Here is a 16,609-nt window from a genome sequence, read left to right as displayed (position 1 = left end):
GTTGTTTTAGGAACTGCCCAATGACGTGTTTCACTATGGAGCTCATGAGAATTCGTTCTAATCTTTGCTATATTAATTTTCTTCTTTGAGATAGTTAAAATAGAGAGATACTTTTGATCTTCTAGGGTGGGGTTGATGACCTTCTTATAATAACTTAATTTTCTTTTAGCCGCTAAATCTTTCTCACACCACATTTTTTCTTTGAACTTAGAAGTAACAATATCTTTAATGTTATTAATGTTTTGCAATGGATCATTCTCGTTGATCTCCCAATAGTTTAACCAAGCCCTTGTGTCTTTATGCCACCCTCGATTGAGCCTTAGGTGGTTTTGGCTGGTATTTAAAGCTAGCTTAGGAAGTCTATGATCATCTATGTTATTGAGTTTGTGTTTGTACAACAGAAACCTAATCATAGCTAGGATCTCAATAGGGGAAAGACTTTCTTCTATAAGGAGAATAGGATAGGGTGCATTACTTTTCATTTTTAGGTTATAAGTTATAAAACGCTTCTAGATTTCCTCAATCTTTCTCCATGATTCTCTAGAGATGCTGCAACCCCAAACCTCACAGCCATAGAAGATAACATGAGTGACTAAAGTTTCAAAGAGGAACTTCTTTTTATCCCACATTACGAGGTTTGTTGTTTTACAATTATTTTCAAGACCAAAATAAGCTTTCCACCCCCCATTAATCCTTTTTTCAATGCTACGGTTCTAGTTGAGCTTGTGATGAATATCATTTCCTAAGTACTTGTAAGAATACACTTCCTCCAAGTTATTATTGTCATACATAAATTAGCGTAAGTGTCCTTCTTGGATTTGATAATCATAACTTTTGTTTTGTCAGTGTTAACAGTCATACCCATGGTAGAGCAGAAATCCTTAAGAAGCCTAAGTTGCTTATCAAGATCAGATGGGCACCTTGCGAAAAGAACAGTATCGTCAGCATGAGAAGAAGGATGACGACTATCCCAGCTAAGATCGTGCCATCACATCTTGCTTCCTCTAAATATCCTTCGAGCTTATCGATGTAAATTCCAAATAGGGTAGGGGAGAGGGGGCAACCTTGTTTAACTCCGATGTTACACTTAATATCTTTTGACCACCCCTCATTGCTCTTTAGCTTGGCAATTACATTCTCGTATAACCTTATAGTGGCAGCTCTCAACTCGAGAGGAACCTTTAGCTCTTCTAATCTATTCCAAAGGTTGTATCTAGGAATCGTATCAAAAACCTTTCTAAAGTCCACAAAGCAACAAAATTAATTGGATTTATCATTACAAAATTCCTTTGTAATGATCCTAAGCATAACGAGGTGGTCTGTTGTTGAGTGATGCCTTCTAAAACCTGCTTGGCCTTTAGCCCGCTTACCTTCACTTTCAAGCCATATGCTTAACTTCTTTTCCAAAATACTACCATATAACTTGGCTAAGAGAGGGTTGATCATAATTTTCCAATAATTAGAGGGGTTATTTGTATCCCCACTTTTAAAACTAGGGATAATGAGACTCTCAGTCCAAACTTTAGGTAACCCTTGCTTGACTGCTTGATTGAAAATCTTGTGGATGTGGGGGATGGGGACAGGACCTCCAATTTTTAAGATTTCCGCCTGGTAACCTTCAATGTCCTTAGCTTTCCCATTAGCCAGGCGATTAACCCCAAACTTAATGTCTTCTAAAGAGAAAACTTCTTTCATTGTGAGCAGGGTTTCCAACTTATCCATGACATTGGAGATTTATAAAGCTTTTTAAGATAAGAATTCCAATCATGAAGACCAATTTTATTATTATCTTTAGTCTTCCTAGTAAGAATCTGCCTCCAAAATTTCTTAGGAGCTACCTTAGAAAGGTGTAAGAGATTCTCGCGTCTTTGATGAATGTACTGCCTCTTTTTCCTTTTAGTTAGGATTTTGTATATTTTTATCTTGTCCATTTAAAGAGATTCATCAACAACTTCCTTAATTGCTCTCCTCGCACTTTTACAACGTCTGTCATACCATGGGTTGGTTTTGCTATTTTTTTTGTTATTCGAAACTTCAATTGAGAACTTGTTAATAGAATATCAGAGGGTTGTAGTAAAATTATGATAGAGGTCTTCTATGTTGTCTATACTAGATAAAGGAAGCAAATTAATTTTTAATTCATTTAGAAAGAGATCGTTTTTATTTCTATCAAATATTAAGTTCTTTTGGCTGTAAGTATTATTTTCTGTGGGAACTCTATGCATGACAAAATTGAGAGTTATAAGTAAAGGCCTATGATCAAAGTCAGGTTCGTGGTCGTTTAAGATGTCAAAATTTATTATTTCATTGTATAATGGGAGATCGGAAATAACGTAGTCTACCACGCTGCTACCAAGGCCATGGATGCAGGTCATCTTGCTGGAATTGGGCCACTTGTTTAGACCGTTGCAAATTATGAGATCCTGAGCACTACAGAGCTTGACTAGCTCCGACCCAAACAAATTTTCCCCAAGGTCTTCAGAGGAAATGACCTTTTTCAAGATAATTTTTCTAGTTAATTTTAATCAATATCTCACATGTTTTTAAAAACTTGAGTTGAAGCCGTTTAATCTATAGAATTCAAGTGTCCGAGGGTTTTTCATGGCATTGAATCTTTTTATGCATTCAAAAATGCATTTTAAACAACAAAAAATAACATTCTTTCTTGAAATTGTTTTGCCGGATTCTAGTGAAAATATTATTTTGTCTATAAGTTAAACTACGCCTATATATATAACAAATTTAAAAATAAAATATTTATTAATTTACATATTTTTTTAATATATTTATTGAAATATTACACCTTTATTATAGGTTTCTATCAATATATATATATATATATATATATATATATATAGGGTTATATAGTTCGAGTGGGCCAAATGGTTAAGACCATGTGTTTTCTCTTAACAAGTCACAAGTTCAAAACTAGCCAAAGTCTAGACTTATCTTCACTCTGGATCTATTAAGTGCAAAGAAAGATCAAACCTATCTAATTACAAAAATATAAAATTAAAATAGATATAACAGTAAGTATATATATATATATATATATATATATATATAATCAAATCTATTAAGTACAAAAAAAAATCAATATATATATAAAATCAAATCTATTAAGTACAAAAAAAAATCAAATCTATTCAATCGCAAAAAATATAAAATTAAAATAAATATAAAAATATATATATATAAATAAGCATGTTATATATATATATATATTTATTTCATCTTTCTTTTTTATATATATATATATATATATAAATATCCAATTGCACTAGTGCACTAACCGGATTTGATCTCTAGACTTTTATATATATATATATCCAATTGCACTAGTGCACTAACCGGATTTGATCTCTAGACTTTTAATAAATACATAGTCTTACGGAGACTGCTCAAGTTCTATTTGATTAAGTTGACTATGCAGAGTGCTCAAAATCAGTTAACAGTCCTCGCAGGTTTACTTTGATTAAGTTGATCATGGGGACTGATCAAAATGGAGGAACTGATGAGATACAGATTGATCTTCACACATCCTTCTCCGAAATATCCCCCAGTTTAAGCAAACGGCACTCAAAAAGCAGTAGACATTTAGGGGGTGTAGAGAATAAATCACAAGCACTGAAGAAGCCTAAGAGGCCAGGCTTTCCGAACCTAGGTGTGACGACTCCTCCTGTTTCGCCTTCTGCAACACTTCAAAGAATAGCCAATGCAAGTGATGGTGGAGCCTCTGCATCTCCAGCACCGGTGAAGGACGCAGGGAAACAATGGCTGCGAAATCCGAAGAATTTGCCACTGTTGATATGGGGTATTGGCGTGGCAGTATCTGGAACTATTTATCTTTTGGTTTTGCTTGGCCTTCTGAATACGGCCCTGCCTATACAGACTCAGAGGGATACCTGGTCTGAGGTCAGTAATCAAATTTTAAATGCTCTCTTTACCCTGATGTGCCTCTACGAACAACCACGGCTCTGTTATCATCTTTTACTTCTCATTAGATGGAAACCAGAGGACATTGTCAAGCTTAGAAAGTTCTACTGCAAAAAGGGAACTCACAAACCTCATGAATGGGCGCACATGATGGTAGTGGTGCTACTTCTGCAACTGACTATTTTTTCACAATATGCGGTCTCTGGTCTCAATTGGGCCTATAACAGATCAGACCGTCCGGCTATTGGAGTGAATTTGTGCTTTGGTGTTTCAGCAGGTGCTTCTGTTGCAGCTGTTCTATATCTCATCCTCAGTCCTCTCAGAAAGGATTACGAAGCTGAAATCGATTTGGGGGCTGTGAATTCACCCTCACAGGTCAATTCTGGCATCCTACCTTCAGGATGGCCGGACATGTTACCTCCAGCTGTTACATCCAGGACGGCCTGACGGGTCAATTCTGGCATGCTACCTTTGAATGCACAAGCTTGGAGCCCAATCCATTATTCTGTTCGAAACTCTCTTCCTCCACAGGGTTTTCCCTTTTGGCGGGAAGGGTTTAACTCTTTTGGAGCAGAAACCCAGATTGCGATTTCTCCAGTATCAGAATCAGAGGACGCAGATAACGTGGTAACTGAAATAGAAAATCAAAAGACGGATGGGTATCCAATGAATGCACCCATTCCCCAGAGCCTGCAAAAATAAGAACAGGACGTTCTAAGCCGTTGACGCAATTCTACTCCCATGGTTGATGGCTGGAAGGTTAAATTGAATTTCCCTGCAACCTTGTCTAGATACAGAGTCGTCCTGTTCCTTTCCGCATGCCCAATGTTGTAGTTTACAGTTCAGGTTTGTTTTTTCCTTTCTTTATTTGTCACACAGGTTACATAGAAATATTCATCGGCATTGTTCCATGATACCTTACCTTTCTTAGAACAGGGAGAATGGCCCAGGAACAAGTGTTCGAGCTTTACAAAACAGCCATCGCTCTTTTATGTTTCTCCCACTTAGTTTATAGTTTAGTGCATGTGCTATGTACAGCATAAGGATTTAAACCTGAAACCATTTTAATGGACCAAAGTTGTTGGTGATTTGCAAAGTCACTGTTTACATCTTTTGCACACAAATATTATCATAGTCACGATTTTGTTTGCAATTAACTACCATAATAATGAGAGTATTTTTCCTTTATTTGCTTTCTATGGACATCAACAAGTGGCAACCACTTCATGTGAGTTATTACAGTTTAAGTAGGATCAATGTGTCACACGTTATAAAAACACCTATCCATGGTTGGGTCTGAGGGTTTATATTCCATCAAAGTTACATATTACATGCACTTAGCCATGTCAGTTATAAATGGTTTCTTTGTAGAGGCACACTTAGTTTATGAGGAAAAACATGTTATTTAGATCACACATGACTTCACACTACGGTTCATGAGGAACAACATGTTATTTGGTAGAATCGAACATGGGTGGGGTGATAACAACATTCTAAATTCACTTAGTAAGAAAAACCCTAATTCAAAACTAAATTTGCATATTAAATCAAATGTTTTACTATACTAAATTTGCTTTCTATTGAAAATATGAACTTATTGTTCAACCACAAGTTGTTGAGATTTGCATTGCAATCACCCTTCCCTTCCTTCCTCAATAATTCAAAGCATAGGTTTTAAGTCAACTCATAGGTTGAATTGCGTAGATAAAGTAAGCATCTAGGTTCAACTCATAGGATTTGATATTAGTTAAAAGAATGGGCGATTGTGATTAAAACATGGACTCCCCTGTGTGCTCAACATTTAACTATGGGGAATGGAGGGGTAGGGGAGGAGGAGGGGGAGGAGCTGGGAGGAGGGAGGGTCTTCTATTTGGCTATATGTATAACCCATTAGCTTTAAACCTTACCATGTTGATGTCAAATTCAGACGCCATATTTGTGAATGAATGCCAAATTAATGCCAACTTTGGGAATGCCAATATAACGCCAAATTTGGGCCTTGAATCACTCACTGATTTTCAAACTAAGTTTACTTATGATCCCCTTGGCGATTTCCAGACTTCCATATACCATTGGAAATGATTTTTCAATATCTATCTATCTGTGTAGTTTTTAGGAGCATATGAGCAGATATTCTATTCTTAAAATGACTCCAAAGATTAGACTCATGATACACAAATATTATCAATGGCAATGGCCCCTTAACACTTTTGACATCAATGAAAACACACAATTCTAGCAATCTCCCCCTTTAGCATTGATGGAAACACCCAAAACATTGCTACCAATAATATTAATGAAATCAAGATGGAAAACATTGAAAACATAAGCATGAGCATGGAAACACCTTTGCATGGCAACAATACCTCTCATTACATGTTTCAGCCTCCTCCTATGGTTCTAAGAAACACTTACACCTTTTTGTTGATTTTTTTGCAATTTTTGCACTTATCTCTCCCCCTTTGACATCAATGGCAAAGAAATTAAGTGCTCCCACTGCAACTAATCTCGCCATGAAGTATCGCATTCTTGTGGACTTGGAAGCCTCCTTTTGATTTGGTGAATGCTAGATTGAGCTAGGTAACTACCTTTCTTCCACTTGGAGAAGATTCAGTTGAAGGAGGAAAGAGTGATTACTCCCAATATCTTCCTTAAGTATAAAAGGGTTCTCTTTCCAGAGGCTTAGTGAAACCAATGACTTATTCTTTTGTAGGTACATACTCTAATTTGACAACCTGATTTGCAACTTGCTCTAGGAGGAAATGGTATTTGATTGGAATATGTTTGGTATTGAGTGTTAAATAAGGTTTTAGGAGATGTTTCTTGCACTTGTATTATCACAGATGATGGGAATGGGGTATGCATATATCACATGCATGTCTTGTAAACTTTGGTTCATCCACAAGATCTAAGTGCACCGAGAAATTGTTAAAACATACTCTGCCTCAGTAGATGAAGGAGAAATTGAGGTCTGCTTCTTGCTCAACCATGACACAAGACATTCACCAAGAAAGAAAGCACTACCACTTGTGCTCTTTTTGTCATCCACATAAACCCCAATCTGCATCAATGAAAGCTTTTAGTGAAAAAACTTTACCTCTTGGATATCACTGACCATAGTCCATAGTGGCTCTAAAGTATCTAAGAATCATTTTTGCTGCTAGGAGATGACTCTGTTTGGGGGTTACTTGAAATCTTCCAACAATACCAACAACTTGCATGATATCTGGTGTTGAGGTTATTGAATACCAAGGACTTCCAATGAGTGATCTATATGTAGTCTGATCCATCTTAGGTGACTCGTCGTCATTGTTGAGTTTGCAACCAGTAAACATTGGAGTGAAAACTATTGAACATTATTCCATGCCAAACTTCAAAAATTCCTTGAGATGCTTCCTTTGTGAGATTAAAATTCCTTTAGAGGATTCTTCAAACTGCATACCAAGGAAATAAAAGAGTTCTCCAAGCATTAACATCTCAAACTCAAATTTCATATTAGTTGCAAACTATTGACTGATTTTTTTTGTATCATGGAAAAAAGTTATATCATCAACATAAATAACAACAATAATCAGTTTATCATTTTCATATTTTATATATAAATTGTTATATGTTTCCTCCCTTTTAAATCCATTGGGAAGTTGATACTTTTCCATCCTCAAATACCAATCCCTCGGTGCTTACTTAAGGCCATATAAAACCTTTTTCATCCTACAAACATAATCAAGTTTATCTATTGATTGAAAATGATCAAGTTCCTTAATATAAACTTCTTCATGTAGCTCACCATTTAAGAAGGCAGATTTGACATCCATATGCTATATTTTAAACTTTTTATAACTAGCAAAATGCAAGAAAATGCTTATGGCATCTAGTCATGCAACTGGAGCAAAGACTTCATTGAAATCTAGTCCTTCTACTTGAGCATAACCCTTACACACCAATTTGGCCTTATTTCTTACCACTTCTCCATTTTCATTCAAGTTTTTCTTGAAGACCAAATTTGTGCCAGTAATGTCTTTATTTGCTAGTCTCGAAACTATCTCCCAAGTCTGACTTTTCTTGATGTGATCAATCACTTCATTCATGGCCTTTTCTCAATTGTCATCTTGGCTGGCCTGAGAAAATTCCTTTGGTTCAATCATGGACAATAAGGCTACATACGCTTGAGTAGGGAGATTCATAAGGCTTCTTCTTGTTTGAACACTTGTATGCAAGTCACTTATAATCACATCAACGGAATGGTATTTTTCCACATACCTTGAAGGATATTTTGATTGTGGATTATTTGGTTCTTTAATGACTTCATCTTCAATCAGTCCATTATTATCATCATCATGGATGACTTGGTTGTTGGAATTGATGTTTTCTAGTTGTTTATGTACAAAATAAGTGTGCTCATCAATTTTGACATTAATACAATCAATTTTCCTTCTTGAGTTCTTGTTGTAGCATGTGTAACCTTTACTATTGTAAGAGTACCCAAGAAAAATACCTTTGTCACCTCTTGCATCAAACTTTTCAAGCTTCTCGTCATTGTTCTCGATGTAACACTTTCTCCCAAATACCTTGAAATGGTTAACTATAGCTAGTCTACCATACCAACGCTCGGGTGAGGTTTTATAATTGTTTGGTCTAAAGTGTGCTTTATTCAAAATCACAACTAATGTATGTAACGTACTAGACCCCTTCACATTGAGGAATGGGGTAATAAGATTATTATATATTTCTATTTTTTATTTTTCTTATTATTATTTTCTTCTCTCATTGACTAATGAGGTGTAGCTATGGGACCCTCTCGACAACTCGATTCTGAACTTGAGATTCTCCCCCCAGAATATGACCGTCTGACTGATGTGTTATTCTTTTGAGACCCTTAGAATGAATTTAGCTTTCAAGTTGAGGTTCCCCCCCAAGCTCCAATTCGCCTGAATGATGTGTCATGTATCTATGATAATGGCCAGCTCTCTCGCTGATGCCTTAACGTGCAGTGTGGGTTTGGCCACCCATCCCGATACCCATATATCTCGATATTACTTCTGTAGTGGTTATGGGCTTCTAGTGTTCTGAGGAGACACATAATCTTCCACGTGATATCCATAGTTGTCCCTGTGGCCCCACAACTCCAACGTGCCTGTGATTCCCCGAGACATTCCACCATCTGCATTTACGGGGTTCTCGACCTTCAGGGTCTAACCATTGCCTGGGTTATGTCATGCAAACATCATCCAACCATGTGTCAACCAACAAGAGGTGCATGTGCCCCTCAAGATGTCATGTTGATGTCATCTCCACTCTAACGATGGGACCACGTGTCCGAGCTACAAAGAGTGAAGGATCCCTCAGTGACTGGACTCACACCAGGCCTCACGTAGTGAATGGGAACCTTTAAACCGAAAACCCTTCAAGAAATCATTTGCACAATTCCCCAGGGTTTGAACTTCTGATTTTCTAGGGTGGACACCTTTGGCAGCTTCCCCCCTGATAGATCTGGGTGATAGAGAAATCTTCGTTGTCGTTTCTCGGTGTAACCCCGAAATCCTTTGTCTAATAAGTCCTCAGCTCTAATTCAAAGTATCCTCCAAATTTAAACTCTATCGCCTTTTTTCTTCATCCTTCTAACCAATCATCTGAGGGGAATCTAATTCCACCTATCGGAAGCCTCCCTTGACTAGGGTTTTGACTAGGGTTTTGACCGTTCAAAGGATAAGATTATCCCAAATTGTCTTATAAGTTCATGGCCTCACTCCTTTGTACCAAAAGAAGGTTATCATTCTCATTCCCACCATGACTCAGTCAAAGGATCGTGACTCTGTGTTGCGCAGTTCCTTAGATGAAGATCTCAATATCCTTCCCAACTACAAGCTCTGTCGCTGCTAAGGTTTCTTCATACTAGCCTTACCGAATATGGCTCTTTATCAGGAATCTGGTAGATACCATACGTGCTTCACGGTTTCATAATTATTCCCTTGATTTCCTGGGGAAATTTATGATGTTATCCCTCTTGAGCTTGAGTGATATATTTTCTAGCGAATTCTTGGCCAGTGAGGCTTTCCTTCCCATGCGGAGGGAATTCCACCTAGGGAGGCCTAAGCGCTCCTGTGTGGTTTACCTACAACAGAATTGGCGCAGATTCCTGAGAGGTTCCCACCTCTCCTGTCACATGCCGATGGTACCCAACCCTGTGTCGAGCATGCAAACAAATCCATATCAATATGTAGAGCCATCAGGTGCCTCAACAACCACCATAAGATGCCAACAACAACTATCTAGCATGTTGAAAATGCAAGGATGAAGGACATTCAAGTAAAGTTGGTGACTCAATTGTTACTAGGGAAAAACTCCCTTTGAGATTAATGCAATGGTTTCCTTGCAATGCAACAACTTGTAACTTAACAACAAAGGATGCACAAGTGAATATAGATCCTACTATACAGATGATCTTCCATGGAACCTTCATGTTAATAAAAGGGTCTCAAAACCCACTATTCTTCAAGTGTTAATCTGAACTCTCATGACTCTGCAGTGATTTGTAATCTGTTATGTCTCTTTCTTAATAAGTTATTTAAGTGTTTCACCTCCCAATAATAAATATGTATATAAATCTAGACTCAACACAACATTGTGGCTTGGTCTTTATTGTCATGCAGTTTCTTATGCCTCTTATGTATTAGGTAATATATTCCTACCATTAGCAATCGTTAAACACATTTTCTTTCCAGTTTTTACACGCATACATCCATATATTCAACACACACACACACACACACACATATGTAAATCAAATTAACATATCCCCATGGGGATGTACCACGTATGTAATTAAAACCAACACAATGTAGTCCCTAAATCTAGAACACAGTAACATGATTCATTAGAATATAAACAACATACACAGATACTTATCTTTGATCATATAGGAAAACTGAGTTTGGAACAAGGACTCTCCACCCAACCATAGATAGTTGTAGCCACACTCACTTACGGCCATCACCCCCGAGCCATATTCCAAAGTCTAGGGGGTGTTGCTTACTTCAGGAACTAGCACACCAATTTCCACCGATCCAGGACTCTATAGGAATTCCTATGAAAATTCTTGAATCTAACAGAATAGAAACCCCTACTGCAATTTCTGGTTTACTATCTCCTACTTGTTCTTTACATTAACAAGTTATTTAATTGCATAAATATCAAATTAAACACGAATGCAACCTTCACATATCATGCACTGAAGTAAACATAAACAATAATGCAAGGGACACCATTATTTTTGGACAATCTTCCCCGGAAAAACCCAATGCGGGAAAAATGGTGCAGCATATATGAGGGTTTATACTATTAAGCAAATTCCTGAATACAACTAGGGTGCCAACATTGGCTCACCCTTTAGAGAATATCCTTAGTAGTAGTACCTCTCTCCGGAGATAGATATTCCAACAAATCAGTGACTCGATGATCAACCCCATGGTGACTCTAACCGTTCCTTGTGCTGGACAACGAAAGCTGCTCCAAGCACTGCTCTAGAACTGCGTCACCTCTCCTGACTCAGGATCTACTAATCAGCTCCCAGTCTGCCCCACAAAATCTCCCAACGTTTCCTCTGAAGCTCTCCGTGTCTTTTTTGTCAGCATCTATGGCTTTTGCATTAGCCTCTACTTCCCTCTGCATTGTCTACACTGCCTCTTCAACCCCTACATTAGCCCTTCTTGGGCCTGTGTTGTCTCTCCAAGCACTTCATTGCTTCGCTGCTATGTATTCTTTAGCCTTGGATTGAAATCCCTTTCTGAACTACCCTCACTGCAACTAATTACTAACTCAATTTCCTCAGTAACCCTAGCCCTAGAAAATAAAATTAGTTGATCTCTCTTGGTGTATCTCCAACTGACCATCAAGCCTCCTCTTATACTTTTCCTGTTGACGATTCAACGGCCGAGATTAAGTCACTAATCAAAGACTAAGATTAGATCTGGCTTGATCGTCGTCACTTTGAACTTTCTCACCCATTTTATATTAATACACATTAATATTTTAATTTTTCTAAGTTTAGACTTAGGAACTCATAAAAATATTAATTATTTTAATATCTCTTCATCTGGGTGGAATTTCTCCAAACGATTTATGTGTCTCGCAGATCTCATATGCCTTAGCCTCCCCACCAAATTTCATGGCTAGAGCACATCTGATGCTACAAAAAAGAAACACTCCCTCTTAGCGAGGAATGTGCTCTAGTAATGCTTCACCATAGAATCATCACACTAATCCTCTGCATCGATCCTCTGTGATGATGTTAGGTCTGCTACCCCACATCCATTGCACTATTGCTTCATGTATTGTTTCCCATGACACTGCCACTGCCACTGCTACATCTGTACTACAACTCCCTCTGAAAATGTTGCATTATGTTGCCCATAACACTGCCACTCCAACTGTTGCAATGCAACTCAATTACCAAGAAGTAAGTAACTAACTTCACACAAATATTGACATCCCAGTCAGTCTAGAAGCCTCGTGATGTTGAAGCTACTTTTGCTGCTAACATGTGCTCCCTCTGCTTCCACTGCGTTACTGCAACGTTTTCTATGCCTATCGCACTGTTGCAACCTCCATTGTGTTGCTACAGACGTCTGCACTCTAGCACTGCCTTCTTGCTCCATTACACCTTGCTCCAGCCGACACCTGTCATCATGCTACTGTCCTTAAGAGATCCTATAAAAGTATGTGATCCAAGAGTTTGGGCACCTCAAGGATCCTACCCCTTTTCTTTTGTAGTCCTCTCGACTACAGCTTTATGTCTCCCCACCTCTTCTCTAGAGGGGCATGAGCACTCATGGCACAATCGTCATCAGTCTCGACATACTTCTCTGCCTTTGCTAGAGTAGCCTTTGAGTCAGAAGCTTCTCCCTTGCCTTTTTCATGGGGCACTGAGAGGCATAATGTCCCAGCTCCCCACAGTTGAAGCACTTGACCTTGGAGACATCTTTCTTCTTCCTCTTCTGAGCCCCTTGCTGTCCTGCAGATGCTAGAGTTGCATCCTCCTCCTCCTCTTTCTTGATTCAAACTCCCTTACCGCTACTTCCATCCTTAGTCAACCTCCTGATATCTTCCTATCAAAGAGTTGCCCACATATCCACCCAACTGGGGAGATTCGCTCTACCCAAAATGCTTTGGAAAAATGTCTCCAGTCCTCAGGGACTGCATTCAGAGCAGTCCTAACCATAAAATTTGGATCCGGTGTAGACCCCACAGAAGTAAGCTAGTCACAAATTACTTGCAAGCTGAGAAGGAACGGATCTATCTCCTCTCCTTTTTGCATATGAAATGACCTCAGTTGATTCTCTAATAACATCTTCCACTGCACGGAAGAGCCTTGGTATAGGGTGGCCAACATTTGCCATATTTCCCTTGTTGTGTTCTTCTCAGCAATGTGTGGTATGACATGATCCTTGACCCCATCCCGAATCATGCATTTTTCCTTCGCCTTGACCTCCTCATACTTATCATTTGCATTATGGTAAACTTGGAAAATTACGGTTTTCAAGGCATAGTCCTTGATGCAATGTTTATCCAGGATTGTTAGGATCCTGGCCTTATAAATGAAAAAATTGGAAGCCTTGTCCAATCTATCCTAATCCCTTAATCCGTTCACTGCCATCTCTGCTCCTCTTCTCTAGACTCCCTTTGAGTCCTGATTTCCCTCTCGGAAATCCTCTGGCCAACTATAAAATCACAGCTCTCCAATCCTCCTTTTCCACTGCAACCTGGATCTCGATTTCTTGGCTAGAAATCTGTTGAGGTAGTGCTTCCCTATACCTTGGTTCAGTCTCCTTAGACACGATTTCGCATCGACAGAAACAACATCCCACCAGCTCCTCAAATCAAAATCTGCACAACTCCCTTAGCCCTAACAACTGAGAAATTTGAGCCCTTCTGGCTCTGTGCACTCATAGTGAGAGCTGGATCAGCTCCTCCTCACCACAGCGTCAATCCTTCCTAGCTGAGAAAGATGACTTGGCATTGCATAGGTCTGATCTACCCTCCTCTACCTCTGCACTGGCTTGGACAGATCACACAGATACTACCTGGGCACCTCCCAACTACTGTGTCTTTCTCTCCTTGCTAAAAATGCTGACGCAGGCACTGCGTGAGCCACAACATCACCTTCTTTGCAATGGGTCACTCTCCCTTTTACGTCTCTAGATCTGGAACAATGTTGTCTATTGGGACAAATGCTTCTCTATTGCAAATTCTCAAATTTCCCGGTTGATGCCTTCAGTCACCTATGATCTACAATCCCTCCGATACCATGTGAAAATTCATGAATCTAACACAACAAAAACCCCTACTGCAATTTTTGGTTTACTCTCTCCTACTTGTTCATTACATTAACAAGTTATTTAATTGCATAAATATCAAAGTAAACACCTTTGCAACCTTCACAGATACATAGATCATGCACTGAAGTAAACATAAATCACAACACAAGGGACACCATTATTTTTGGACAATCGTCCATGAAAAAACCCAATGCGGGAAAACCAGTGCAACATATATGAGGATTTGTATTATTAAGCAGATTTTGGAATACAACTAGGGTGCCAGCAATGGCTCACCCTTCAAAGAATATCCTTGGCAGTAGTACCTCTCTTCAGAGATAGATATTCTGGCAAATCAGCAACCGAGTGATCAAACCCACAGTGACTCTAACTATTCCTTGTGTTGGACATCGAAAGCTGCTCAAAGCACTGCTTTGGAACTGCGTCACCCTCTCCCGGCTTAGGATTTTCTTATCAACTCCCAGTCTTCCCCACATAATCTCCCAGAGCTACCTTTGAAGCCCTCTGCATCCCTTGTGTCAGCCTCTACGGCTTCTACATCAGCCTCTATGGCCCTCTGTGTCCTTTACGTTGCATCCTTCAGCCTCTGCATCATGCCCTTTTTTCCTGGCACTTCACTGCCTCTCTACTAGGTATTCTTTAGCCTTGGATCAAAATACCTTGCTAAACTTCCCCTCACTGCAACTTATCACTAATTCGATTTCCTCAACAACCCCAGCCCCAGAAAATCGAATTAACTAATCCCTTTTGGTGTATCTCCAACTAACCCTCAAGCCTCCTCTTATACTTTTCCTGTTGACGATTCAACAGCCGAGATTAAGTCCCTAATCAACGACTAAGATTAGATCTAGCTTGATCCTCGTCACTGATGAGCCCCAAATTTTGGTAACAATTTGGGCTCATTTGGCCTACTTACCTTGCTCAACCCTTCATATTTTTATCACTTATGCATCATTTCTTAGTATATTCGTGTTATTTGTAGGAAGAAGGGAAGTCATTATGCCTACGTAGCTAATACATGATGATTTCAGGTTTGTTTGGCATTAAATGGAGCAAAGACCACGCAAATGGAGACAAGGAGACAGCCAAGGTGGCATTGCGGGTTTATAGGGAGGTTGTCCACAGTCTTGAATGACTTCCCTCGTGATCTCCACCCCAACTCCGAGCTCCAACAGCTAGCACCACCGAGCTAGAAGGCAGCCAACAGATTCTACGGGAACAACAGTTCACTTTCAGATGGAAAGCCAAGCTCCACTAATTGAGGAGGCCAGCTTGGCCCTCATCATGTATAAATATTAAGGCTGTTGCCTTCGATGAGACTCTTGAACTTTTGTTATAGATTTTGGATTACGAGCTGTAGCTCTGTTTTTGCTCTTTGTAAGCCAATTTTGGCATGTTGTTAGACTCATGATTATTTAATAAAAGGCAGTCAGATTTGGATTCGATTCTGAGTTCTTAGGGGAGCTATAGCTCTCAGGTTAGGGCCCAACCTGAGAGCAATAGACCTCCTTTCCTTTGTATTGTTACTTGTTTTTTCATCATTGCATTTCTTTCCTTTAATTGCACTTGAAAAATACAGTTTGATGAGTGGACTGTTTCGGTTTGGTTATGTAGGTTAGTTTCATGAATGCAGTTGTTTCATTAGTTCATAATTAGCGTAGGGAGATTGAAGTTGAGTTGAGTTCAAAAAGGTTGAATGCATGCTCACTTTCACCTCTGTTTGGGGACCGGAAGTGTAGACCGTGCCAACTGCCAAAAAAAACATTGTTTTAACATATGCATGCAAGTATTTTTGTAGTGTTTTCGATTGAAGAGTTGTCCATGTGATGTTATCTTGAGTAATGACTCTTTGGTTCAGTATCTTGCACGAATTCCTTTCAACTTACATTGTTGTTCTTCGATTCCTAATAAAGCAGTTAGAATAGGTTGGTGAACTTTCGTTTACATGCAAGATAAAGGTGATTTGTTTCATTTACGCTGCGCAACACCACTTCATCGTGTTCTTATCCTTCTGAACCGTGCCTAAGCCACCTAATCATCCTCTGTTCAGCTCATTTGCCTTCCAAACCTTGTACTGTCCATGTTGCTCAATCTTTTTGACCTTCCATTGCCTCTACCCTTCTATCGACCAACCAGCTCTATCCACTCTCTCTCCACCTCATCTCTCTGTCCATAGGCCATCTCAAGCTCCTCTTTCATCATACTCATCCATCCATACAGTTCCTTCACTCCTCCATTACCCAAAACTCCGACTGTAGGACATCCTGTAGAAGTTAGCAGACTTCCTGTAGAAATCCCGAGTTTCCTGTAGGATCCCCTACAGACATCCTGTAGAAGCC

Source organism: Pinus tabuliformis, chromosome 5_2 (assembly GCF_031772625.1).
Source record: "Pinus tabuliformis cultivar Carrire ecotype Pingquan chromosome 5_2, CPIR1, whole genome shotgun sequence".
In the NCBI taxonomy this organism is placed as follows: domain Eukaryota; kingdom Viridiplantae; phylum Streptophyta; class Pinopsida; order Pinales; family Pinaceae; genus Pinus; species Pinus tabuliformis.
Note: the sequence above shows the minus strand (reverse complement) of the source record.